Source organism: Octopus bimaculoides, chromosome 8 (genome assembly GCF_046866305.1).
Source record: "Octopus bimaculoides isolate indiv1 chromosome 8, ASM4686630v1, whole genome shotgun sequence".
NCBI classification, from domain to species: Eukaryota; Metazoa; Mollusca; class Cephalopoda; order Octopoda; family Octopodidae; genus Octopus; species Octopus bimaculoides.
The window spans coordinates 69,087,206-69,100,633 of NC_142935.1; the positions used below are offsets into that span (position 1 = coordinate 69,087,206).

The 13,428-nt window shown below is 35.4% G+C and overlaps 1 protein-coding gene across 4 annotated transcripts in view; it reads left to right on the forward strand.

Annotated features, from left to right (window-relative positions):
* The window catches only part of LOC106867807 (atrial natriuretic peptide receptor 1), an 865,062-nt gene that overhangs the window by 592,972 nt on the left and 258,662 nt on the right, over nt 1–13,428 (forward strand). The window lies entirely within an intron of this gene.

The following is a 13,428-nucleotide window of genomic DNA, read 5'->3' on the forward strand; positions in this document are numbered from 1 at the left end:
TTCACAAACGTTATTGTACATTTGCTAGTAAAATCTGGGCTCCACAGTTTCATATCTAATTCTTGAAGATACTTTCAATCTTTATGTCTCCTGATATAGGTAAAGACCCATACATTTTGCTCTTGTTTATCTCAGGTCAGACCTCACTGAATAAAGTTAAATCAAATACTTTGAAGTGGTGACCGTCTCATCACATTTTTAGTCATAAGATATTGAGGACTATATTTTTCAGTGCATCCTTTCTTTTGAAAGAGATTTTAGCTGCTATTCTTGCAGGCCAATGAACTCATTTGACGCTTTCCTTTGGGATGAGGAATTTGAATAGGTTTCAGCGATATATCTTAAGACCTTTTTTCGATAATCTACTGACAATATCACTCACTGTCCTTGGGTTAAGTATGACTAGGGTTGATACTAATAAAGCTGGAACTGAATTGGACAGTGCAGTTTGGGTTCAGAAACCACCAGAGGACATATGCGAAATCACACTCAAGCTACTAAAAATAACAGCTAAATCTGTCTCAAAATACCACCGAGTTTAGAAAAACACCCAACTTGGATTTTTAAAAATGGCGAAATGTTTATTGCGGGATTACATTCGATCTTAAATCTAATGGATTTGACTTGACCTGGGGTTAAACACATCTTTAGTAAATATCAATCTCCAGCAGTAGAAGGTTGACTGTAATGTACGGAAATGAAAAGAATGTAATTGATAACAGGGTTTCACAGAGCAACAAGATTAATTGATAGCAACTAATGATATTATTGTATGGTGTGGTCTTTGGTTTCAGTGAAGCATTGAATTGCTCTTGCCACATTTATTTGGCAGTCTGGTGAGTAAGAAGTTTGGGAGAAACCATAACAATACACTTGGTACACCAGCACTGAACAGACTGAAAATTGAGTGGTTTACATTGCACCAACAAACGGAATCCTTTTAGAAGAAGAAAATAATTACAACCCAATACTGCTTCCTCTTCTATCAATTGATTTCACTTATGCTCTATAGGAAAACTTTAAGTCTGCTGCTATTGTTTACTACAGTAGCGCAACTACACATCGTGACATACTTTCTAGATAATTCTAGAGAAAAGTAAATGTCTGCTGGAATTACATTTTTGCGTCTGAAATATCCATTTTATTGAAAAAGAAACCAAGTATCCAGTAGTACTTAATAGCAAATTGTTCCAGTGAGACAGGGTTACAAATTGAAAGTGTTGGAGGAAAAGATATAATCGATTCGATCGATTTGTTATCGACCTCGCAAATTTAACGATTACAAAAGGATGTAAGGTACAATTCGCTCTAGTGAGAAAGGAAACTGTCGGTTAATATTAGGGCAGTTGTTTAGTTACAGCACTTTAACTTTCAGAGTTCAAATCCCCACTCCACAAGATCAAATTTATTTTTATCCATTGGAATTCCATAAAATAACGTACCAGTTGAATACAAGGATCGGAAGTTTCTACGTATCCCGCCTTCCGAAATGTGTGACTTAGTACAAGAGTGAAGAATCAATATTAATGTTAGAAATAGTGATTTTGGTGTACTCGGGGGTTTTTTTTTGTGTCCTCGCTTAGCTAAATGATACGTCGTTGTGATAGAGAAATATGGAGAATTGATTCGTCAGCCCAAATATTACTGATGGCTTCTATATTATTTATATTACTATGTAGAGCTAGAAAGGATTGCAACCAAAGCGGGCAGTTCCTAAGCTATCATTCGGAATCTAGAGGGATGAAAATTATTACTACAATGTATTTTTATTGTGTTACTCTCTCTCTCTCTCTCTCTCTCTCTCTCTCTCTCTCTCTCTCTCTCTCTCTCTCTCTCTCTCTTTCTGTCTCTCGCTCTCTCTCCCACTCCTTCTCTCTCTCTCTCTCTCTCTCATCTGCTCTATTCCCTTTATAAATAATAAAAAATGAATATTGTCTTCTGATCAAGACATTTGGACAATTATGTAGAAGAGAAGTTTACCGATGAAAGTGATCCAATGCATTTATCACTTCGAGAGAGTTGAAAAATAAGATCAACCCAAGTGAAATTCTGAACTCAGAACTAAAATCAAAATGTCAAACAGGGTTTCCATCGATTTGATTCGATTTAATCACTTTATCTAAAATTACTTATTAAATTTGGAATTAAATACTAGTCTATCGTGTCATAGATATAAAAGAGACTCATAGAAGAAGGGAGGTAACACAGCATGACGGCAGTGCCTCCATATGATTAGCAATGTGGTAGGCCCTAAAAGTGTTTACAAACCTATATGGAAACTGGAGCAGGAAATTAGGAAAGTAGTTCTGATTCACAATCCTCCCCAGATTTTTCCTTATTATTCAAATGTAGGTAAATGGCTTCAGGTAAAAAGAAAATTTCCGGTTAGGAATGTCATTCCAAATCCAGCTAAAATCCGGTTCGACTATTATGTCTCCAAGACATCACTATTGTCTCCATTACCACTAATTATATAAGAATTCCACTTGATAACTTTCCAGTTTTATAAAACTTCTCTCAAGGCAACGAGAAAGTATCTATAATGTTTGCGTGATTTGCTAGAAGAAGCAACCACGTTTCCCTCAAATCCTACATTAACATCCTGAAAAAAGAAAATACATATAGGAAAATGATTATATAGTCTTTGATACGTTAAAAACACAAGATGGTCATAGCTGGAACTTCTCTGTTATACGTTTGCTGCGCCAAGGCTGATCTGGAGCTCACCAACCTTTGTAGTCAAACATCAGTGGGTCTCTTCTACAACTAGAAATAGTAGCCACATATTTTTCAGACCTCTTCCTACAATATTAGAGAATGACGGCCAAATTCGCGAATGTAAACCCACGATCATTTTGAATATTAAAAATTATTTTTCATGTGGATAGCATATCTCAATTCTTTAAACAATTCTACTTTAGCGTGCAAACGTAGCTGTGAAAGTTATGCTTCGCCGATGAGGAAGAATAGTATCAAAGCATATCCAGAGTTGTCCTTTAATTAACCAAACACAAAAATGAGTATAACATTAGTCATTGATTAATATTTTATACTAATCGCATAACTATTTCTAATTAACATATTTAAAGCGCTCTTCACTAAATATATTGCTACACACTTAACTATTGGTTCTCTTGTATGCTGATGGCATCTTTGAAGTGTTTATTACCTTATAACTATCATTAATCTCATATCTATGTAAGAAAATTATATTAACCATTTTATTCTTATCGGTTGTCATTCACAAGTTATCAATGTTAAGTCTATATCTTCTAATGTTCTATTGTTAACTCGACCTTTTAAGAAAACGGTGTGAATGAACCAATGGGAGGAGTCTACATACAGGTATTGGGTCTGGTTGTAACAGCAGCCAAATTTCCTAAACATCGCATCCTTCCATCTTAAAAAGTAATGGTCACAGATAATGTATTCTGGAATGGCTTTGATCACCCCACAACTCGATCAGGCTTGACCCAAGGGTAAAATCTAATAACCATCCGTTATTGTCATTAATATATTTTGTTTATAATTTCCAATTTCTGTAACATTATATTCTAAATGTTCCATATTAAATGTATTAAATACATCGTTTGATGACATCCTGATCTTAACGAAATTTTTTTAACGGAATCATATTTCATTTTGATCAATAAAGTAAACCATTTTATTTGAAACTCACATTTAATTGCAGAAAAATGTTATTTTATGTGTACAATGTTCAAAGAATATTTTTCGATTCTAAAAATTAGAAAATTTAAGGAAAATAACTTATTTTATATTAATCAAATTTTCGTATTTAATAACAACTTATTTAAGGAATTGTAAGATTCTAAGAATAAATTATATTGGCAGAATCATTTGAACGTCGGACAAAATACTATGCAGTATTTGTTCTGGTTCTATACGTTCTGTTTTCAAATCCTGACGATGTTTGCTTTGCTTTTCATCCTTTTGAGGTCGGTAAAATATATACCAGTTGAACTCTGTGGTCAATGTAATCGACTAGTCCTCCTACTTCCACCCCACATAAGTTGCAGGCCTTCTACCTATAGCAGAAAGTCTATCTTTTGTTGGAGTAGGAGAAGTGTGGTGGATTGGTAGAATTGGTGGTTGGAAAAAATGTTTGGTATTTCTTCCGGTTCCTTATGTACTAATTTCAAGTCTTATCCTGCCAGGGGCAGCTTTGTCCCTACCACTACTTTCATCCCTTTAAGATCGATAAAATTAAGAATCAGTCGAATTCATTCAAGTGCTGGTATGGATGTAATCGAGCAACACACTCTCATCAAAATTGTTCACCATGTCACTGTTTTAGAAATAACTGAGGATTGGTGGGGAGTATGTAGAAAGGTGACTTTCAGGATTCTTTTTTGGCTCTTTACATTCTGAAATCAAATAGCGGTAAAGGCATCTTTGATTTCCCTCCCTCCAGGGTCGATAAAGCAAAATACCAGTCATGTACTGGGGTCGATGGTATCGACTGAACCCCTCCCTTTAAAAATTACTTTCCTTTTTCTTGAATAAGAAATTATTAACATTGTTGTAGTTAGGGTAACAATGTTATTGTTAGGATATCAGACAAAACACATTGTAGTATTTATTCCGACGCCTCCTGCTCTAGTTTCAAATACCACCGAGGTCAACTTTGCTTTTCATATTTTCAGAAGGTAATTGATTTATCTTTTCGCTCTTCATTTGTTTATTTTTGTTCTTATTTTATGTCCATTCTCTGCAAATCTTTCGTCACACCTCCTGTCACCTCTTCAGCGACTCTCTATTCCACGTGTCTCCACCCGTTCTGTTTAGTACATTCTGCCTTTGACAGGAGGAAACACGTGAGATGGAGAGTCCCTGAAAAGGTCACAGTATGTCTGATAAAAAATTTCCAGGCATAGGACATAAAATAACAATAATAAACAAGTGAAGAACGAATGTATAGTACGTGTGTTTATTTGGCAAGAAAACAAATAACCATCCCGAATTATAACAATATCTGTTTCAACATACTATTTCACATTAGTAATCTTACAAAACATATTCATAAACGTAAGAAGAATTGACTTATCCTCTCTCCTGAAATGGTTCCCTGTGCGCTCAAATTTCAACATTATTGTTGTTTTTGTGGTAGCTGCTGCTGTTATTTAGCTCCGTGTCATTTTTCATGAAGCAAAACTATGATGAAAAACGTTCTAGCTGTGATACCTCAGTATTTTTATATACCTCAGACTCTATTTAGCAATCTAACTTTCTTCATTCTATGCATTAAGGTATCATTTGATAGAGATTTGACTTACGTTTCTAGCATGTGAAGTGATGTAGTAATTTCCTTATCGGCGCGCAAAAGTGTTGTTCATTTGTACAGCAAGCAATGGATAGATGCTGGTGAGGCGCTGTGTTTTTTCATTCAAAATGTATTCTTAAGACATTGCTGAATACGCATTGAGTCATGTGAACATTACATATACACATTGAGACGTGTGAACATTACATGTTGTCTTATGGCAAGTCAGACTTCATGGAGCAGATTTAAGGTCAAAGACGTTCCATTTGTAACCGTCCATCTTTACCCAATACATAGTGCCTCCACGAACAACATAATTAATTGTACCCTTGTTTTAAGCTGGTAGGGTGTAATTTCTAAGAAAACTCGACTGTCATTTCTGGTAAGTCAAGCGACTACATGGGGCTTGATTTGTGAACATGCGCCATGTTATCCTATTAGCGTTGATTTCTCATGACAATATTAACTGTGTCTAAAATTTTCGGAATTTTCAAGACTTGACCTTTCACTCAAGAATCATTGTACATGAGAGTATGAATGGACATTTGACAAACAACAAAGGTTGGTAGTTTCGTTTTTGACACAAGTTTCTTTACAACTATTTAACTAAAGGTCCCCACTATACTTTGCCAGGCGGTCGGAATATTTGCGTATCGCTAACGTGTCTATAATTAATAGATGTTTAAAATATCGACGTTCTGAGTTCAACTCTTCCATTAATCCTCGAAAACCTACTCATATATTCAGTTTTTGATGACTGTCTGTTCCAATAATCTTGCTCCACCTTGCTATTAAATTCAAACGATTCTAATTCTGGTTACATTCTACATTTCATGTAATGTCTGAGATGTACAGTAGTTAGTTTCATATTATGTTCTTCCCATGGGTGCATTCATATCATCATGTGCAGACCCACCGTTTGGCACTTTGGGCAAGTGTCTTCTGTAACCTTGCGCGGACGAAATTCTCGTAAGTGGATTAGTAGATAGAAACTGAAAGAATTCATATATATATCTATATATATATATATATGTGTGTGTGTGTGTGTGTGTGTGTGTGTGTGTGTGTGTGTGTGTGTATGTGTGTGTGTGTGTGTGTGTGTGTGTCCTTGTGTTTGTCCTGCACCACCACTTGAAAACTGGTGTTGTTATATTTATGTCCCCGTAACTTAGTAATTCGCTAAAAGAATAAGTACTAGGCTTAAGAAAAATGAATACTACGGTCGATTTGTTTGACTGCACTCTCAACGCAGTGCTCCAGTTTGGCCGCAGTCTAATGACTGAAACAGATAAAAAGATAAAGACATAGAAACTGCCATATATACTGGTGATTGGTCATTCTGGTCGTTCTCTGTCATTCTGGTCATTCACGCCGTAGAAAGTCTTTAATAATGTTGTAATGACTCACGTGGATATGAAACCGGAAATATTTGCTCAAATGCCTTAATAATATCTCTTTTAAGTTGATTAATTGCTTCTCTTCTAGAATCTTATCTGCCGAATCACATAGCATTCAGCGCTCTGAGCCTAACTTGATATAAATACAATTATTACTGTGTAGGATCAAATTGAAAATGTGCTGGTCTCTTGAAAGAGAAACAATAATCCTCATAAATTCCCTTCTCGTTTGAAAAAGGCTGAATCAGCTGGTCACTAGCTAACTAAATTCCTCATTCCTAACAAAACATTTCCTTTTCCGAAACACTTTAATCTATTCTATTGTCATGTTTCCAGCTTGTCTATAGTATGGGAATCTGTCTTGATTCTATTCCTCTTCCATCTCTTTGAACTTAACCTTGTATTCAGACATAAAAGTATCGTACAGATATAATTTTAAATGCTTTTAGTGTTCTTTATATCTATATATTAGATGCAATAAATGCAAGAGTATTGTTTTAAGTTATACTATATCCACTTTTGGTAACGATTAAGCATTTATATCGATGAAAGAGCTGTGTTTTTCGGTGGCACGTGGTAATACTATATTTTGATTTCAGATATTTGTGACTGCTAGATTTGAGGTACATGCTGGCTAGTACTAGAATGTACTTGGTCTTTCATTGCATATTGACTCCCTCGGCGCTGAGACCATCTTTGCGATCACTTACCCTATTAGGTATAGCAAGCAAATCTCCTTCGACTTAACGCTATTGTCATACATTAAACACGCATTGAATAATATAATATAGACTACTTTACGAAGAAATAAGATAATCGTGGATGTAATAGATGTAATCTAGATTTCCTGGTTCAGATCTAACCAAGGGTTAAACAAATATTTTTACTCAGTTGTGTTCTGCTCATATAGAATAGCTATGTCAACTTCAATGAATTTTCTGTTTCGATTCGTAGTCATTAAAGGTGATCACATCAGGCTCGAACTCATTAGGTTCATCTCTTTAATGATAGTAAACAGACATCAGGATGTAACCTGAGAGAGAATTAACTGTCACTTCTATGTGGTGGCGATATAACATATGGGCTCTCAGATCGACTCTTATAGCGTCAGATACTGAGCTTGTGCAACAGGTTTGTCGTCTATTCGTATATTATTTGTCAGACAACAAGCTCTTGTGAGATCGACAACAACGAGGCGGTAGACGTTGAAGAATTTGTTTACCTTGTGGTAACAGTCAATAGAATGGAGGAGGATTTAAAGAAAAGGACGTCCAAAGTCCGGAGAGCATTGTAAAATCTAACAAAGGTATGGAGAAAAAAGTTATAGGCCGCAAAACGAAGCTAAAGCTGCTCAAAACATTGCTCCGACCAGTGGATGTGAAAACTGGAAAGTGACAAAAATTAAAGAAAAACAATGGGAGCTTCCAATTCACATGCTTAAGGAGATTACTCGATATTCAGTGACTATAAAGAGCTCGAAATGACACAATTGAAACGACAACAGCTATCAACCGCATCAGTGACGAAATAAGATGCAAACACTGCAAATGGATCGGACACGTCCTAAGACAAGATAAAGAAAGCGACTCTATGATGGCACTGAATTGGCAGCCTGAGAGGAAAAGAGCATCAGGGCGCCCCTAAAACAACATGGCAAAAGACCATTGGCAAGCAGAGAATGGGAAGGGTGAGGAAGCTGGAATAAGACCAGAACAGTGGCAGAAAACTGGTTGGAGAGAGCCTGTTGCATCCTTATGTGCTTCATGGCGCGGAGAGAACAAACAAACTAACTAACTAACTAACTAACTAATATTCATTATGGTCTTATGTTTGTCATATAAGCATTGTCACATTGAAACGACTGACACTAAGCAGGTTATTGCAATCTTTTTTGCTTTCGTTTATTTTTTTCTTGCTTCAACTTCTAATAAAAATTTTTGATCATCCGGCTTCTGAGTTTTATCGATTGTCACCAATTAACCTCTGTAAGTTGTACGCAGCCCTTCAAAACGAAAAGAATTGTTGGAAACTTGTGTTCAATCTTTTATATTCAATCTCACTTCTCGAATTTATTTATTATTAGGTATATATAACTCCCAACAGTGAAATAGATATTATTATGTTTAAATAAGATAAGTTTAACCGGCAGACGTGTATTAATAACAATCTCTCAACTTTTTAACTAACTTTATATTTCTATCCCAAACACTGAGTAGATGATATCAACGAAGTTAATTATAAGTAACACAAAATTACACTCTTCCATCTGGCTGTCACCGATTCCATCGAACTAATATCTTTGAGGTTTTCAACTAAATAAAAATTAGTTCAATTAAGTATTAATAATTGCCTCATAAATTTAGTTTAGCATATTAATGTTCATGATAATTACATCGGCAACGACTTAGCATTCCGTCTAAAGATTTTTCTGCGTTAGTTGTCTGTTCACATCAACAGATAGCTGAGCCTGCTTCTTAGAAGAGAAGTGAACGCAAGGTTCTCTTAGATAGCATCTATCATAAACTACATGCGTATTCATTAACGAAATAGTGATAGAATTGTTTTTTTTTTTGTATTATTAATAACTGACTAAAGCAATATTGAATATTCCCTACATTATTCATTTTGTAAATGTTTATGAGTGGTAAACACTTCTCAATTAACATTAGTGAGATGGCATAGATTAGCTCGCACTACTGGAATTGGAAGCTGATAAAAGAAAGGAAATTCATTAAAAAAAATAAAACTCATCCACACAGAGACTATCGTTGTTATTTTCTCTCAAACCTCATTAATTTTACGCTACTCTCATTGTCTTTATTAAGATCAATGAAATGCTGATTATATGGGTACAAAGTGAAGCACTAGAGGAACCTTATGGTTCAGCTCTCAATCGTCTACAGATCTACAACACAAAATACATATTTCATCGGGTGAGCTATCTTACACTAAATCATGTCTCTAGATTTATCAAGCAATTAAATCAATGGTTCTCAACCATTTTCTGCCTATATACTTCTTTGATTCCTATTTTGCTCTACTGTACTTCCATACACATTCGATTTGTGTAAAAGAACATCCTACTATATTTATATGATTCGGTATTTGGAATTGTATAAAAAAATCAAACTTTTTGGGGTAGTGTAGAAGTATAACCAAGTTACTGCAGATAAATTTTAACAAAATCTTATAAGGACCGCGGTTGAGGACCCCTGTTTTAAATAAACAGTTGAATAACTTTGGCGTTAATCCATATTTAGTAGATTTGCAAGTGTTAATCTGTAAGTTTCAAATGAACGTGTATTACGTTTTCACACTAGGGATGCAGTTTCCAACAGCAAACATCTTGGAATATATTCACATTGTAAGGTTATCTGACTGTAAATAACTTATCGCTCGGAGATATAATTCCTAACATACAATGAAGTTTTCCAAATTATTGCTGTTGATGCTTTCAAGACCTGGTGGTGTCGTGTCGATTTTGTTAAGACAAAGGGGAAAAATTATACATAGCAAATTTCCCTCAGTGTAAAATGTGTTGATGTTTACAGATTTAGTTGAAGATTCTGCAAATTGAATTCTAATATGTATATGAGAGAACGAGGGAGGAAGTGATTTATTGTCGGAGCGGGCGAGAAAAATAAAATATAGATTTATTTTGATGCCTAATGGCTTAGCTTTTCGACTCGCTGCAAAATAGAATTTCAAATAATATTGAAACATTTTTTTGATATAGTTTTACAAATTGATTGCGATGCCTCAACCACATGTAAAAATGTGAAAGAATTAATGGAAAATACTTTTACTTTTATTTCAGGAATTTCATTACTTTTCCATATTTTTTGTTGTTAGTTTCTGTAATTTCATATTACTCATCAATTGTTTCGACATAGGAATAAGATTTTAGGATTTTAAAAAAATGAAATGAAATCATAATTATGTTCATGTGTTTCTCTCAAACGAATTATTTACAACTGAAATTAATTGAAATTTTCTTAAAAGTACACCAAACTGAACATGTCACTCACTTCTTAATAGAATGTATCTACTCAGTGCGGTAAAATCTGCAAGCCAAGGAATCGAATAGTGATTTATGTCTTGATGAAAAATCAAATCATTGGGAACACACACATTCCGTTTACACACACACACACACATATTGGCTCCGGTACTTATTTTCAAGTCTGGTACTTATGCTATCGGTCTGCTTTGCCAAATCGCTAAATTACGGGCACGTAAACAGATCACCAGCGTTTGTCAGGTGACGGTGGTGGACGCACACGTAAAAACACACACACGCGCACACACAATGAGAAAAATATTTTTTTAAAGTTATTAGCTATTTAAAAAGACATTTCTTTACTCAACAGAATGTTACTAACCATTATGGAAGAAATTTGCATTTGGTGTGTATTTTATTGTATATTTTATGCCTGTGAATGCGCATGGCTCAATGATTTCAACGTCGGGCTCACAATCATGGGTTAGTGATTTCGATTCCTGGACCGGGTTGTGTGTTGTGTTCTTGAGCAAGGCACTTCATTTCCTGTTGCTCCAATTCACTAAGCTGTAGAAATGAGATGCGACGTCACTGGTACCAAGCTGTATCAACCTTTCCCTTGAATAACATCAGTGGTGTGGAGAGAGAAGACTGGTATGTATGGGCAACTTCCATAAAACAACCTTGCCCGGACTTTTGCTTCGGCGGGTAACTTTGTAGGTACAATCCCATGCTCATTCATGACCGAACGGGTCACCCCCTTCCCCTTATGTATAGTACGCATTTTGTGTATAAGCGACTTCGCTTTTCAACTCTTCAAACAGGTTAATATATATAGAGGAAGTTGTTTCCTGTATTATTTGTAATTGTTATAACTGTTTCTGGTTTAGTTTCGGTTTTAGGATTTTTATGAAGTGTTCTTTTGTCTTTTGCAGTAGGTCATTTTCATCTTATAATTGTAAAACGGGAATATTTAAAATTGTTGACTCTTTTAAACATTGACAATATACAGTGCCTTATGTATATAAGTAGTCAATTTCTGTTTGAACTTCGATGCAAGCTATGATTTTAGCATTTTATATTCCTCAGTTGTTCTTGTGCAATCATACATACTCTTTTACTCTTTTACTTGTTTCAGTCATTTGACTGCGGCTATGCTGGAGCACCGCCTTTAGTCGAGCAAATCGACCCCAAGACTTATTCTTTATAAGCTTAGTACTTATTCTATCGGGTTCTTTTGCCGAACCGCTAAGTGACGGGGACATAAACACACCAGCATCGGTTGTCAATCAATGCCAGTGGGACAAACACAGACACACAAACACACACACATATATACACATATATACGAAGGGTTTCTTTCAGTTTCCGTCTACTAAATCCACTCACAAGGCTTTGGTCGGCCCGAGGCTATAGTAGAAGACACTTGCCCAAGATGCCACGCAGTGGGACTGAACCCGGAACCATGTGGTTGGTAGCCGTTTATTATTGCTGGGTTTGTTTTGGTCGTGTCTCTTGTCATTCACAGTATCTATGCAGGAAAAGTTTACTGTGTTGTAAAGGCGTTTATTATCTTTTGGGAATTCTGGCCGAGTGATTTTCTTTGGTAGGGTGGCATATTTCTAATCAAAAAATGTAGCTCGCTGGCATAATTGATTCTCTAAAACAGTTTGAGAATTTTGGATATTTCTAATCTCTGTATTCTTTAAACCTCTTCATGTATCGAGGAGTCTTCCTTAGACTTTCTGTAGAACTGTACTTGCTTCAATTCAAAAGTGCACTGGAATTTTTCTCGATAGTTCTGCGATCTGCGATAACTGTCTCCGGGCTCTTTCGTCACCATTGTGTATGTACAGTAATTTTCCACATGATATGTATTTCATTGTTTTATTACTGCTACGGATTTTTCAGAAATGGTTGTTTCTTTGCATTTACTCAAAGCAAATAACCATTTCTTTCACCGTGCTTGCATAAATTGCAAATATTTTTGGGGTTAGTATTCATTATCCGGGAGAATGAATAGTCCGCTATGCAATCGTGTCTGTATTCGACTCCATGATGAATATGTACGTATGTATTTATGTATGACATTGTTAATTTATTTCAAGATTTCTTGCCAATAGAGTAAGAGCCCGTTTCTAACCTAGATCCAAGGCTCTTTCATTGGAATTTCTACATCAACAACAGGGTATTTTTCTTTGTATATATGTGTGTATGTATGTATATATGCAGATTTTTATGTTTTGTTTTACGTATGTATCCTCATGCATATAGTTGCATATCTAGACATGCTCATATATATTTAAATGATAAACTTCTGGAAAGTTTAACAGATTTTTCCAATTCCAGTGATGGACTGGATCTGTAGTCTTCGAATTTGCTTTCTCCTTTCTGGTTTTGAGAGGCAAGCTGAATTTCTCAAGATTGCTATTTAGGCATGTGTTACATATTCCAGGGCCCCAATAATTACAGGTATAAACCTGAACTTGTAATTTGAATAGAGTAACTACAGATTTCTCAATAGTTCGGCGTAGAAATTCTCTTTTTCATTGACCTTCAGCTTCAAGTTAACATATGCCGGGCAGCTAATTTCCACAACTGTACACAGTTTCTTTCCCATATCTCCAATCATTATATCAGGTCTGTTGTGCTTACATTTTATTCAGATCTTCACTGGGACATTCCACCAGTACTACTTTTTATTATGAGTGGCTATGACTTTTACCATACTGTGGTTCCTTTTTCTATGT